This window comes from Ursus arctos, unplaced genomic scaffold (genome assembly GCF_023065955.2).
Source record: "Ursus arctos isolate Adak ecotype North America unplaced genomic scaffold, UrsArc2.0 scaffold_17, whole genome shotgun sequence".
Lineage (NCBI taxonomy): Eukaryota > Metazoa > Chordata > Mammalia > Carnivora > Ursidae > Ursus > Ursus arctos.
Genome location: NW_026622841.1, coordinates 5,190,404 through 5,206,554, shown reverse-complemented (window position 1 = coordinate 5,206,554; position 16,151 = coordinate 5,190,404). Strand labels below are relative to the sequence as shown.

General features: G+C 40.2%; 1 non-coding gene across 1 annotated transcript; it reads right to left on the bottom strand.

Moving 5' to 3' along the window:
* Positions 1-4,590: 4,590 nt before the first annotated feature.
* Positions 4,591-4,662, bottom strand: TRNAA-UGC (transfer RNA alanine (anticodon UGC)). The gene has a single exon. It is a non-coding gene; the product is annotated as a tRNA-Ala (tRNA).
* Between the last annotated feature and the right edge of the window lie 11,489 nt (positions 4,663-16,151).

The window sequence follows — 16,151 nt, the reverse complement described above, 5'->3', positions numbered from 1 at the left end:
GAGCTCCCAGTCATTAGAGGAGGCAAATAGTCCATAAGGTACAGTCGAGTATGATGAGTTTTGTGATAAGAGGAAGCATGGGACATGGAGCCCCCGACAGTGGCTGGCAGGCCTAAGGAGTCTTGGGGAAGAGAGGTCATTCTGAACGGAGTATTACAGGAATCAAGAAGTGAAGAGGAAATGAAAAAATGCAAGAAGCAATGAGGTCTAAACCTGAGGAGGTAATTCCCTTTACTACCGGCATCAAGAGGAAATTCCCCAGACTTCTACAGCCACCCCAACTTTGATTACAAGTTTTTCAGTCCTGCTTTATCTCCCACTCCCTGGCTCTGCATTCTTATCAACACCCCGCGCTCGGCTCCCATCAAACACAGATACATTCAACTCCTAAGTCTTGGGCTGTCTGGCCTCCTCTGTGCATGTTGCCACATGGAGAATGGTGAGCACATTTTGCCTCTTTTTCTTTTTTTTTTAAGATTTTATTTCTTTATTTATTTAGAGAGAGAAAGAGCATGTGTGAATGGAGGGGGGTGTGAGGGAGGCAGATGGGAAGAGAATCTCAAGCCGACTGACTCTGTGCTGAGTTGGGAGCCCAACACGAGGCTCCATCCCATGACCCTGAGACCATGAATGGAGTTGAAATCAAGAGTCAGATGCTTAACCGACTGAGCCACCCAGGCGCCCCACTTTTTTGCCTCTTTAAAAGTCTATGCAGGCTTTGGTACCTGCCCTGTTTCCCTAGTCCTTGAAATTTCCCAAACCTTACCAATTTATGAGTTCTCTCCCTTCTTCAAGCTCAAAGCATGTTTACCATACTCTGAATCTAATTTGAATAATTCTACCATTAATTTTCATTAAAATATTGCACAATAACTTTGGAATTATTTATATTTTGATGCACTTATATATTTTTTCATTAGTTATATTCCTTAATTCTCCAAATAATGGGCTTGTCTTGGAATCTGTCTTTTGGAATGATAAGACTCTTTGACTGTCATCTTACTATTATTTGGTAGAGGAAAAAATAGGAACTCATTTATTGATGGTTAGTATATCAGGAACTAAAGACACGTATAATAGGTCAACTTTTCAAATTCCCCCAAATACCTCTGAGCTAAATATTATTATCTCTGTTTTCTACAACTATTGGAGGTCACTGGGGCTGTAAGCCCACCCAGACATCTAGTCTAGTCAAAATCCCAGTGTGGCGTCAAACCAGCACCAAAGTCCAGACTGTTTCGGCTCCAGTCTGTTACCACGTGTGTGCAATCTATGGGATCCATAGAGGCAAATTCATTTCTCAACATTAAATGGCTCTGTAGTGTTGGGGCCAGACTGATTCTCAGGTCTGTGTAGTGGTCACACTGCTCGGCTAGACCTATGACCTAAGCAATTGTGCAGGACCCCAGTTCATCAGTTTCCTCAATTTTAAAGTGGAGCTGAAGATAGCACCTATGTCCTACGGTTGTGGTAAGGAATGAAGGAGCTCATGTTAGGCGAAGCATCACCTTACACGTGGCACACTTTGTCGCCATCATCATTCCTATCGTATCCCTAGCTGTCGTATGACTGTTATATCACCCCCCACACACGCACAACATTTCTCTTCCTCTTTCCAAGCATCTTCATGCACCAAGAAAGGGGACACTGACCTTGAGAGCACATGGTGAAGAGATACTATTTCAAATGCAGCAATAAAATGTGTAATATATGTTAGTAATTAGAGAAACTGTTTCGCTCCCTTCTCAGGTTTAATAGCTTCTCAAAGATGGTGAAAAGTTAAGGGAGTTTTTTAATATTCCTCTGAAATATGAATCCATGTACAACCTTGTATTACATAATTAAAAATGCCTTTGATCTGAAGGTCTTAGATTTATCCTAGCAAATTAAGTGTTGAACATGGGATCTCTAGGTTTTATTCATAATGCAAACAAGCAAAGGCGAGCGTGCCCCTTCAGGGGGGATTCTCAACACAGAGGGAGAACAGTACCTTGATTCACATCAAACATCATCATGGGTCATCCGTGAAGGGAGCTGATCGGCAGCATGAGAGTTACCTTAACTCCATTCTGATGAGAACGGGAGATGCAATTTAGGTGTCAGGGTGAAAGTACGCAGCCAGATACTCAAATAGATCCATCATGCAGAAGAGGGGACCTCGCCAAAGGTGTCTATCTCTTTTTCTTTAATGTTCTTTTATTATATTATGTTAGTCACCATACAGTACATCCCTGGTTTTTGATGTAAAGTTCGATGATTCATTAGCTGTGTATAACACCCAGTGCACCATGCAATACGTGCCCTCCTTACTACCCATCACCGGTCTATCCCAATCCCCCACCCCCTCCCCTCTGAAGCCCTCAGTTTGTTTCTCAGAGTCCATAGTCTCTCATGCTTCATTCCCCCTACTGATTACCCCCCCCCCTTTCTTTATCCCTTTCTTCCCCTACCGATCTTCCTAGTTCTTATGTTCCGTAGATGAGAGAAACCATTTGATAATTGTCTTTCTCTGCTTGACTTATTTCACTTAGCATTATCTCCTCCAGTGCTGTCCATGTTGCAGCAAACGTTGAGAATTCGTTCTTTCTGATAGCTGAGTAATGTTCCATTGTATATATGGACCACAACTTCTTAATCCAGTCATCTGTTGAAGGGCATCTCGGCTCCTTCCACGATTTAGCTATTGTGGACAAAGCTGTTATGAACATTGGGGTACATATGGCCCTTCTCTTCACTACGTCTGTATCTTTGGGGTAAATACCCAGTAGTGCAATGACTGGATCATAGGGTAGCTCAATTTTTAACTTTTTAAGGGACCTCCACACTGTTTACCAGAGTGGTTGTACCATCTTGCATTCCACCAACAATGTAGGAGGGATCCCCTTTCTCCACATCCTCTCCAGCAATTGTTGTTTCTTGCCTTGTCAATTTTTGCCATTCTAACAGGCGTAAGGTGGTATCTCAGTGTGGTTTTGATTTGAATTTCCCTGATGGCTAATGATTTTGAACATTTTTTCATGTGTCTGTTAGCCATTTGTATGTCTTCATTGGAAAAGTGTCTGTTCATATCTTCTGCCCATTTTATGATTGTTTATTTCTCGCGTATTGAGTTTGAGAAGTTCTTTGTAGATCTTGGATACCAGTCTTTTATCTGTAATATCATTTGCAAATATATTCTCCCACTCCGTGGGCTGCCTCTTAGTTTTTTTGACTGTTTCCTTGGCTGTGCAGAAGCTTTTTATCTTGATGAAGTCCCACAAGTTCATTTTATCTTTTGTTTCTCTTACCTTTGGAGATGTGTCATGAAAAAGGTTGCTGTGGTCGATGTCGTAGAGGTTGCTGCCTATTCTCCTCTATGATTTTGATGGATTCCTGTCTCACATCGAGGTCTTTCGGCCATTTGGAGTTTATCTTTGTGTATGGTGTGAGAGAGTGGTCAAGTTTCATTCTTTTGCATGTAGCTGTCCAATTTTCCCAGCACCATTTATTGAAGAGACTGTCTTTTTTCCACTGGATGTTTTTTCCTGCTTTGTCAAAGATTAGCTGCCCAAAGAGCCGAGGGTCCATTTCTGGGTTCTCTATTCTGTTCTATTGGTCTGTGTCTGTTTTTGTGCCAGTACCATGCTGTCTTTGTGATCACAGCTTTGTAGTACAGCTTGAAATCCGGCATTGTGATGCCCCCAGCTTTATTTTTCCTTTTCAACAGTTCCTTGGCGATTTGGGGCCTTTTCTGGTTCCATACAAATTTAAGGACTATTTTTTTTTTAAGATTTTATTTATTCATTTGACAGAGATAGAGACAGCCAGCAAGAGAGGGAACACAAGCAGGGGGAGTGGGAGAGGAAGAAGCAGGCTCATAGCGGAGGAGCCTGATGTGGGGCTCGATCCCATAACGCCAGGATCACGCCCTGAGCCAAAGGCAGATGCTTAACCACTGTGCCACCCAGGCGCCCCAAGTTTAAGGACTATTTGTTCCAGTTCTTTGAAAAATGTCATTGGTATTTTGATCGGGATAGTATTGGAAGTGTAGATTGCTCTGGGTAGCAGGGACATTTTAACTATATTAATTCTTCCGATCCATGAACATGGAATCAAAGATGTCTCTTGACTTTGTGCAGTCTGTGAGGCAGTCCTGGCACCATTATTGCCTATAACTTTGCTGTGAATACTGAAGGGATATTGCATGTGAAAATACTTTGAAAATAAGGAGTGTTATAAATATATTTGTTGTGTTTTCATTCTTTAAGTGGGCTGTGACCATGGCAGAGTAAGTTTCCACCTGACCATTTGTATGGTTTTATTAAAAGAAATGGGATGTTAGTAGTAATGTAAATGAATCAAGTAGAGAAGTAAAAATTTGTTGGAAAGACTGGGTTTTTATTTTGGATTAATAAAAAGATGCTATTAATACTGAAAGAAAATAATTATCACAACACAAGCTTTTCATACAGTTCATTTAATAGAGTAAGATGTCACTTGTAATGTAGACTGATGTGCGGTGCTGATGACATGCCTTCCACTGTGAGGATGCTTTGATATTTAATGAAGGAGCCTAAAAAATAGGTTAGTATAGCTGGGGGGAAAAAGTCATGGAGATGCCAGGGATTGAACCTGGGGCCTTATGCATGCAAAGCATATGCTCTACCATTGAGCTACATCCCCAGGTCTGAAAGCAATTAGACACGGAGAGGAGTTGGCACAGTTATTCCTTTTAGAAAGATGGGCAGATGATCTCTAGGGAAAGAAATAGCACTTCCTATGGATTCCTATGGTTTCATATTCCAGTCACAGAACATTCTTAAGCATTCCTCAAGGGACGTTTTGCACCATTAATATGGAACCGTCCTGCTGCTTTATAGCTCAGCGTCGTGGTGGCTTCCCACGCCTTATTTATAGACATGATAAAGCACCACCTTGCCTCAAAATTCATCTTATTTCTGTGGCCTCCTGCTCATCCATCCAAGAAAATATTTTAATTATATTCCACAATGTCCCTATGCCTTCTATAGGGGGACAGAAAAGACTTTCTCCTTTATTCCCCTAGGTTCTGTGCCTGGGGCGTTGAAAATTAGACCAACAAAAGATGGATTAACAAGAGAAAAAGAGAGTTTATTAATCCCCCCCCCCCCCGCGCGCGCGCACACACACGCGCGCGCGCGCACACACACACACTAGGGAGAAACCCAGCGATGAGTAACTCAAAGGGGTGGTTAGAACACAGGAACAATCAATCAGTGGGGAAGTGACAAGACAAAGGAAGAGGGGTTTAGGTTTTAGAGATGCAAACTGGGGAAAGTAAATGTATAGGGGAAACTAGTGGGAGATAAGGGCTCTCTAGAAAGGTTTGGGGGCATAGAATCTTCTCTGGGCAGTGCTGTCTCCAGTGGAAGGGTGGTATCCCCTTCCTGGTGCAGTGCGGGCTGGGGGCATCACAAGGGGAATTTAGGGTCTGCTTCCAGGAAAACAGTTGTCTTCATCTCAAAATAATCCTTGTGCCAGAGCACTGTATTTTGGGGGGGGGGGGTATTCTGAACCACCTTCATATCCTTCCTGGGGTGAAGGTCAGAATAAGGAGTCTTGTTACCGAGAAGAAAAAGATGAAGAAGAAGTTTTCTTGTTGCCATAACAATACTTCCCTCGGGACAGGGACGTGGCATCAGGATCTAACAGCCCCTTCAAGTTACATGGCATTGCCGTGGCCAGAGGAAGCAGCATCACTCTGAGTGGAGCACGTTCTGGGAGGACCTGAGTCCAAACCATGGAGAACTATCAGCACTTGATTTTTACTGGCTATGATGATAAAGATGAAATAGTGATTTGATAAATAACATTTCCACAATGAGAGGACAAGCAGGAATACCGGAAGTAAATGAAAGAGCTATTGTCTGGTTTCATCCGCTTGATTACCACAACCCATAATGCTGAGTGCAGCATATCCCTTGATAGGATTATTAGCATAGGGCTCTCTAAATATTTGATGAGCTCATTGGAGCCTTACAGAAAATCTAATTTCCGGGTTATCACTAACAGCATATTCTGGCTCTGACACTGGCTCTCTTTGCTAAGAAGAGGCAAACTTTAAAGCACACCCTTGCTCTACCTTAGAAAATTTGGACATTCTTGGGGCGCCTGGGTGGCACAGCGGTTAAGCGTCTGCTTTCGGCTCAGGGCGTCATCCCGGCGTTATGGGATCGAGCCCCACATCAGGCTCCTCCGCTATGAGCCTGCTTCTTCCTCTCCCACTCCCACTGCTTGTGTTCCCTCTCTCGCTGGCTGTCTCTATCTCTAAATAAAATCTTAAAAAAAAAAAAAAGAAGAAAGAAAGAAAATTTGGACATTCTTGGCCAAGATAAGATCAGAAGCTAAGAACGACAAATTTATTTATGAACGAACTCAATGATACAGGATTCACTTCCCTATATCAATGAAACTAATAGAGGACAAGGTCCAAAATAATAAAGAATTACCAAAATAAAAAAAAATAAGTATCTCCTTTCTTTTTAGCTCTGGTTCCAATATAATGATGGCTTTAGAAAAACCTTTATCCTAGTATCATTTTCTATAATCCTAGATACTTAACTTCAGATATATATGCTGATATTCCTTCTGAAAAATATGAAACTACAGAATAATTCAAATATTGATTAAAATAAGTCCAAAATATAGATAATTCTCTTGGGCAAGACTATCGTTATAGTCTTTAAATCTCTTACCCTGATACTGTTGGGTCTTCATTCATCAGCGAAAACACAGCTAATAAAACTAAATGTGACTGAGGTGTAAATTACTACATCTCTACCAGACCTCCATCCTACTGTGTACTTTACTGTAAAATACTCTACACTAAAGACTCAGAGAGGAGAGTAGTGCCTCAAACATTTGTCTTTTGACTGTGCCCAGAAGAAGGCATAAAGAATAAACCTAAATATAAATTACTTTTAATGCTTCAGGATGGGCATAGAAAATTTCATTTGTCCTGAAAAGACTTTTGAGCTTGAAACAAAATGAGCAAAATCAACAAGATTATGAAGGTTCCATATCTTCTTTGTCCGTAAACAGAATATGTTTTCTGTAAAGTTAGGTCTCAGATTTATGCTTGTTTCATTACATATCTACTTAATTGTCTGGAATCCAAGCACTTGAGGAATTCACCCTGGAAAGAGTGGGTTTCACTAGATTGTTCTGCTGCAGGATTATGGGATCTTCTCCCAAGTTAGACACCGAGTTAAGTCCAGTATGTTCCTTGCTACCACGGAAAAGACTGGCCATGCCATGTTTCTTGTTGGAAGCACAGAAGCAGGAGACCCTCCGCGTGCATACTGTCTCTTTCCTCCAACCTCTGCTTTTTTCTGGCTTCTCTCCCTCTCACAAATGCTTTGCACATAAGTACTCATACATTTGTGATATGAAAATAAGCTTTCAAGATGTCTTCTCTTTCTTATCAGTGGGTTTGCCCTGTGAAAAGTACCAAAAAGTAACAATTTAACTCCTTTGGTTAAATGTTTTTTGATGGAATAAGAAGATTTTGTAGCCAGTATGCATGGATAAAATTTCATTGTGAAAGTCCATGGAATTACTTAAAAATTCATATTTTGCAAAATATACTCAGCCTTCCTCTACGATGAGGACAGAGAAACTTGAGAAACAGAACTCTTGAGGACACTACATGAGCAAGAATGCACTATTAAAGTAATTATTTTACTCTTTCAAATACCATAATTAAGCCAAATATTCTTTTGTCACTAGGAATATAATTAAAAGAACTATTGTTCTCTCTCTCTCAAATGCTCACAGTCTGGTAGAAAGAAAAACATATATAGTAAAAAATTCATATGCTATGGTTCAGTTGAATAGCAGAAGATATGGACAAATAACCCTAAAATAGCAGTGACTTAACCTTCCAGAAAAGGATATTTTTTACGATACAAAATCTCTTAAAACATATATGAGGTAAGGATAGGGCACAATTAGGAAGTCTCTGCCCCACATTGTTCCTCAGGAACTCGATTTGATAGTATCTTAACCACCTTTTTAGTCACTGGCCCCATCAGCAGAAGAAAGGGGAATGTAGAGAAACATCTAGGGTTTTTCATTGCTGTGGTCTGGAAAAGTTTGGCAAGAATACAAGGGTCACAGGAAGTATAGTCTTCCATGTGCTCAGGAAGGAAAGAGAATATAGATAGTACTGAACACAGAAGTATCTACCACAAGAAATACTTGAATAAAGCAATAGGAAACATTGACCTTTTCTGTAGATTGTGAAAGGGTGGGTGGGGAACCCATAGGGAACATAAGGAAATGTTCCAGACTCCTTGCTGGCCAATGAGCCAGTGACATCTACTCCCTCCCTCAGATAGTATCTGACAACACTCTGATGTGACCTCAAATAATGACACCACCCCCAAGAAGTCTGGGTCCTAATCCCCAAACTTGTAAATTTGTTACTTTACATGGCAAAAGGGATTCTGCAGATGTAAGTAAATCAAGAATCTTGAGACAGGAAGATTATCCAAGAGATTACAGGTGGGTCCAATGTAATCATAAGGGTCCTTACAAGGGAAAGAGAGTTAGATAAGGAGTTCTATGACAGGAGCAGGTGTCAAAGTGATGTGATCGCTTTGGAGATGGAGGATGGGGCCAGAAGCCAGGGGATGCATGTGCCTTTAGAAGTTGAAAAAGGCAAGGAAACGGATTTTCCCTCAGAACTTCCAGAAGGAACTAAAATGCTGACATCTTAATTTTAACAAAGTTTTTAAGTTTTTAGGTGTTCGAAATAACTATTTGCCTCTAGACATCATTTTTGGTTGGACATTCTATACATGGCTAGTAGACTCTCACCAAATCTTAGCAAATCTTCAGGGCCCGTACCAAACACCAAGTCCTCCATAGCCCTTCTCAAAAGACTTAAACAAATGTTGAAAAGAGTCATGGTATCTCTCAGGTAGTTTACATATTATTTCCTTACAGATTTTAGATTTAACCTTTCTTCTTTTAAAGTATTTCTTATGATTTGAGTTGTATATATGGTTTGAAATGTACATAGTATATAAAATATACAGCATTTCAATTTTATGTATATAATTTCTTTTTTTAATGCCTTACATAGAATTAGGCACATGATGAAACTTAAATAAAAATTTCTTAATTAACTTAACATATAAATCTTGTTATATGTGATTATATATAAAATTTCTTAGCTCTAGTTTTGGAGTGTAAAGTTCTAAAGGAAAACTTTAAAATCCTTTTCAAATTTCAAATTCAACTCAGAGAATCAGAACAAAAATTTATAGACATAAAATATCAAATAATGGCCTCAAGACTATTGACATTCAAATATAAAATCATAAATGTATGCTATTTTCAGCCATGAAATCTGTGACAGTTTATGACAACAAGAATCATAAAGGAATACATCCTGCCACCTCTGTTGGCCACTGCGCTGTGTTGCAGATTCTCCATCTTTGTGAGGTGTGGACTGTGGGGGGCTCAGGGTGATGTGGAAAATGGAAAAGGGCACAGCGGGGGCGGGGGTCTCTCCCTGAGTCTGTTCTCCCAATTATAGGATCTGGCACCCTTTGGATCCAGTCTTCTGTTTTGGGGTAAATTGTAACCCCCAAATGTTCAGATACTAAAGTCCTAACCTCCAGTACCTCAAAATCTGAGCTTATTTGAAAACAGGGTCGTTGCAGACATAATTAGTTAAGATGAGTTTACACTGGAATCGGATGGGCCCTTATCCAATATGACCAGTGTCCTTATAAAAAGGAAATCTGGACACGGACACACACATGAGAATTTCATATGAATACGGAGGTTGGGTGATGAGAGTACCGGCCAAGGATTGCAGACAAGCCACCGGAAGCCAGGGGAGAGTCATGCCAGATTCTACCTTACGAAACTCAGAAGGTACCAACCCCGAAGACGCCTTGATCTTGCACTTCTGGTCTCCAGAACTCTGCCAGAAAATAAACCGCTGTTTAAGCCGCATTGTTTGTGGTACTTTGGGCAGCCCCAGCGAGCCAAATCGCCCTCCTCCACCATGAGTCAGCCTTCTCCCCGCAGTGTTTTCTCATAGTTCTCGGGTTAGGTTTCAGAACCCATTAACTCTGCTGCTTTTGCAGCCTCCCCAGGGTCGCAGTAATGGGGAGTCACCCTCCGATCGCCTTTTCTTCTCATTTCAGCAGAAACTGCCTGTTTATATTTTTAGCACGTACAACTTCTCAGAGAATAAATACACATTCACTCACTAGTGCTCAGAGTTTAACACAAAGCTCTTTTTAGGATTGATTTCATTTATTATCAATGAAGTTTTCTTCTTATACCTTTTTGCTGTTGTTAATAATTCATCCCAGGATTAGAAATGGTGATGTCCCCTCTGACGTGTTCTCCCTTAGTTTTTAATTTTTGTTCATCAGTGTCAAGTCAGCTAATTCTGCCTGTGGTGTCAGTAAACGTGAGGATGACCACAGATGTTACATCAAGTCTTACTTCACTGTGGCCCCGGCTACAATATGCAATTGTGTAACAACATCGGCATATAAGTCTACTGAAGTCTTTCTTCCGCACCCCCCCACCATCCACCAGTTATTTCTAGTCTTAACAAGGAATTTGGCAAAAGCTCTTGATATAACAAGAACTCAAAAGGATTCAAGTGTGGCAAAGAATACTTTGCATATAGGCAAATTGGATGCCATAAAAGTAATTTGTGTTCATATTATCTTATGAATGAAAAAATGTTATGACTAAGTAAAACAGATAGAAGAATCTAAATAAATTCTTCCCAGACAGTTTATTTTAGTGGTAGCCATTTTGTCATTGTGAATTACATGAACTTACTTTAGTTGGAATTAAATGCAGTCAAAATCAAATTAATTTCCCATGCTTGTTTACATGAGAGAGCTCTTACAACCGTAATTTTGCTTACCATATGCCTGCTATGATATTTTATGATTTTTAGTTATTAGATGCTCTAAATCACTAATTCTTTGTCTCTAGTCAGCATTGGTAGCTGAATTTTGTCATGTTTTGTAGACCTTTATCCAATTATTACGATTTCTTCAAGGTCCGTATTAAGCACGAATTTCTCAATAAGGTCTTCTCGAACAACACGAACAGATGTTAAAAATAGTAATGCTATCTATTTAGATAGCTTAAAAATTATTTTATATCACATTTTATATTTCATCTTTTGTCTTCTGAAATACTATTTATTGTTCATATGCAAAATCTTTGAAGACAGAGATCAGGACTTCTATTTTGTTTCTTTTTTACAATGCCTTGAATGGTGGTAGGCACACGGTAGAGCATAAATATATTTTCCTAATTAAGTTACCATGTCAATCTTATTTCATGGGTATGTTTTAAAATGCTACTGCAGAAAATGGAGTAGCTTTAGAAAAGTTGTTTTGTTTTTAAACATGTGGGGCACCTGGGTGGCTCCATCATTTAAGCATCTGCCTTCAGCTCGGGTCATGGTCCTGGGGTCCTGGGATCGAGTCCCCTCATAAGGTTTACTGCTCAGTGGGGAGCCTGCTTCTCCCCCTCCCTTTGCCCCTCCCTCCCTCCCTGCTTTCTCTGTTCTGTTGCTCTCTCAAATAAATAAATAAAACATCTTTTAAAAAAATGTAAAATCTCAAAGGGAAGTTAAAATTTCATTTCACATTTCATATTCAGTTGCAGGACATGTATGAACTTAAAATGTATCATAGCATTAAGATTACGTTCTTCTATAATTTTCATATATTCACATTTCTTAAAATACAAACTCTGAGAAAGCACTTCTGCATGGACACTGACATTTGTTAGTCCATCAAAAAGCACGTATTGAACAGACACGGTAGAGGAAAGAATGTTACAAATCATTTTAATGGTTTCAACAATAATTTTCTTGACGTATGTTTTCCCATGAGAATAAATAGCATGCTTCCTCTGTAATTACACAGCCCTGATACATGGGGCCAGCGTCATGGTTTTATTGAGTAAAAATGCTCATTTTGGGGTTTTGGTTTTGGTTTTTGAGAACATCGTTTTTCCCTCTTGCCCTGAAATAACGTCTCAGAGTGAGGTTGACAGGATGGCAGAAATAATCAGACAATGACATTTTCAGCATCAAATGAAACAGTAATTCTCTAAGTTCACAGATAATTCGGCATAACAGTTTTTATACAAATACAGTAATTTTCTGCTTATGTAAGTACATAGAGGCAAAAATGAGATGAACGTGGAAAGTATTATTAGCATCACATGAGTCACACACATCATCAAAATGTCGCTGAAGGAAACATAAGTGCAGACACATGTCAAGTGAAAGAGATTGCCACCTGCCAATCAGCGACTGTAAGTTGTAGAAAGAGAGGGGAAGCGGAGTCTTGGAAAAAGCTATTATTATCCCTGAAAAGCAATTTTTCACTTCAGAGTGACTACAATAGGGTTTGATTGTGTTAATTTTACCATCTACCGTGATTGATGATAGACCTACAGCTTTGTCAAAACCTCAGCAAGCAAAACAGTTAAACAGTTTTGACTATTGACAGAATGCAAAACCCGAGGAGGCAAAAACAAAGGCCAGGGACAGCGGCCTGCTGCCTCGAGCCTTCCTTTTCAGGTGGAAACAAGAAAGCTGTGACTTATACCCCTTTTCAATTGTCCTCAGGAAAGGTTTGACAACAGACTGTAAAAGAAGGTAAGTGTGTCGGTGAAGCACTAAGTGTGCCCCTTACGCTGATGGATCCCAGGGAGACACCAGTGGGAAAAGCATCAGATTTATTTGTTTATTTATTTATTTAAAAATTTTATTTATTCATTTGAGAGAGAGGGAGATAGTGAGAGAGAGCACACGCGGGGAAGAGAGGGAGAAGCACGTTCCCCGCTGAGCAGGGAGCCCCACGTGGGGCTCGATCCCAGACCCTGAGATCAGGAACTGAGCTGAAAGCAGCCGCTTTACCGACTGAGCCACCCAGGCGCCCCAAGCATCAGATTTAAAATCCAAGTACTGGTTCTAGTTTCTGTGCTTCACCCGAAATGTCCCGAGCCAGATACTAACAACATGCACCATTCGATTACTCACAATAACCAAGATATGGAGAAATCCTAAAAGTCTGTGGATGAATGAATGTGTAAAGGAAATGTGATCCATGTCATGAAATATTATTCCCCCATATAAAAGTAGGAAACCCTACCATTTGTGATATCATTGATGAATCAGGAGGACATTATGCTAAGTGAAATAAGTTAGACAAAGAAGGACAAATACTGTATAATCTTACATATATGTGAAGTCTAAAAATACAGAACTCGCAGAAGCAGAGAGTATAATGGTAGTTACTTTGGGCTGGAGGATGAGGGGGGAAAAGAAGATATTGGTCAAAGGCTACGGACTTCCAGTTATATGAAGTTCTGGGGATCTAGGGTGCAGCTTGGTGATTATAGTTAATAGTATGTAGTTAGCATATACTCAAAATTTGTTAAAAGAGTATGTCTTAAGTGGTCTCACCATCAAAAAAGAAGGCAACCCTGTGAGGTGATGGATGGCTAATGAGCTTGATTGTGGCCACCATTTCTCATTGTGTACACACACCAAAACTTCCTGTTGTAAATATATACAATTTTGTCCATCATACTTCAATAAAACTGGAAAAAAACTGGGAAAAATGCACCATTGGGTAAATTATTTCACATTTTATGTCTTTTGGCTTAGAAGTTAGAAAAGTCAAAAATACTTTGGAAATATATATCTGATTATTATCCTCGTTCTCCGTGACCACAGGAGATACACCAGTTTCAAAAATGAAACGCGAGCCCACACACGGAGAAGGAGCACATTCTCAATATGAATGATGCCGCTTGTGGGAATCTCAGAATCAGCCCCGTGCGGTAGGAGAGCTGATGGCGGCTGAATGAAAGATTGATCTAGAACGGCTCTTTGGAATCAAACTTAGATTTGGGTCATGCATTCCCTGATCCTTATCCTTGACAAGTCACCCGGAGCCGTCCTTCAAACAAACCATCCTTCTGGTTCCTCTGATGTAACAGGTGAATAACAATTATGGTGTTTTGCAGAGCTTTTGAGGGAAATGTGGAGATAATTTATTAAGGTTTTTAGCACAGGACATGACAAGGTAAATACTCACTGAATTAGCTATTATTATCATGATTCCTTAATTGGAATATGTTCCTTGGGGTTTTGTTCTATATAACTGCTTCCCATAGGATTGTCTGTGAGTCTGAAGACGTTCTATACCTTTATCTGCTCTGTCCAATACAGCAGCTACTGAAGCCATGGGAATACTGAACACTTGAAACTCGGCCAGTGTGACTGATGAACTGAAGTTTTTATTTTACTAATTTTAAATTGAAATAGCCACATGTGGCTTCTGGCTACTGGATCAGACTCTGCAGGGATGAAGTCTCCCCATTCAACACTCTCTATCCAGGTGATCCCACCCACATCCACACCGACGCATGGCCACCTGCACCCAGGCATCCCCCAATCTCCATCTCACCCCAACACAGTAGCTAATGTTTACAGGACAGTTTTTAGGTGCCAGGCATTTCTAAGAGCTCTGCATGCAGTGTCTCGTCCCAACCACGCGGCATCCTTGTGCCATAAATACAATTATTCCGGTTATGTTGCAGATGAGAAAAACGGGAACAAGCTGATTCATGTCTGAATGAGAAGTTAAACAAAGTAACCTTCGCGGCTAATGCAATGATCTGGATGTTTGAACCTACGTTAAATGCTTTGGCTAAGGACGGGGCTATTTCTGACAAAACCAGGACTAGATTGCAGGCAGGTTTCCTGCTTTCCATCCAGTTCTCATTACCGCTCTGCTACACTGTGGAATGGAGGACTGCTGTGTCAGCAAAAATACGAATACCTCCACCCAGAAACTAGAGATGTGGGCAAACCTTCCCGGAGGAAATAGGGGGATGGGGTGGAAAGGATGCTAAAAAATGAAGTGCTAGTAAAGGAAATCGTATGTGGCCATTCTGAGTTTATAAAGGGTAAAACGCAGGCACACGCACACACACGCACGCTCTCTCTCTCTCTCTCTCTCTCCTTCTGTGATATGCACACACACAGATATATTTTAAAGTAATAATAAAATGGGACTTTCAATGTGAACTTTAAGGGAATCAGATTAGAAATGAGACTTTTCTAGATTGTCTAAATGTCCATTGAAATTATGAAGACTCCTTTAGCTCTGATTGTAAGAGATGTCAGACTTTAATTCAACTTTAATTTGAATAGCTTGCAGAACATGTCTGAGAAGAAGTCAAAGAAATTCAGAGTGAGATGAGAGAGAGAAAGAGAGGGAGGGAGGGAGAGAGGGAATAATAGGATGTTTATGCTTCCTTTTGTTCAATTTTAGAGAATCAAATATCCCTGGAAGCTACTAGAGAGAACATGTGAAAGATCATTTCTCAGCTAGTATGACAAGACTATATTTAATCTTAAAACATCAAAGAATATAATTTTCTTCTAGGAACTTACACCTCTTATTCCATCCCTAGAGCACTAGTATGTGTGTTGGTAAGAGGTTCGATGTAATAAAAATAATTAGACATTTTACAAGTGATTTCATAATTATTTTGATGAGGGAGCAGAGGGCAGGTTGAGGACAAAGCAGGAGCTGACACCCCACATCCCCCCATGTATGTGACATTCCTCAGGCACTCCTGGCTGCCCTAAAGCTAAGGAAAGGACAAACAAATAGTTAACTTATAGAGACCACAATCCTCCTAATAAACTCAGAGGGTGTTCAGCATTTGAAAGACACACGGAATTAGATCATCCTGGTGCCTCTGCCTTTGAGTTGCTACTTTTCTATTTCCCCTTGTTTAAAGGAAGCACGCTAACGTAACCTGTAACTTTTTTTTCAGGAACCCTTTCAGATCACATCCATCAATCTGGGGAAGCTGACCCCCAGATGCTTTCATAACAAACTGGCCATGTCTCTATCACTGCCTTTACCAAAGAATTATAATAAAATAATCTCTTCATATGTCCGCGTCTTTCACCAAGCTTGGAGCCTTTTAATGGCAGAAGCTGAACGTTACTCGTTTTCCAATCCCTGATACCTAAACGCTAATTTGACACTTAGTAACTGCTTAATTAAATTTTTCTGGGAAAAACAACAAGTAGATGAAAG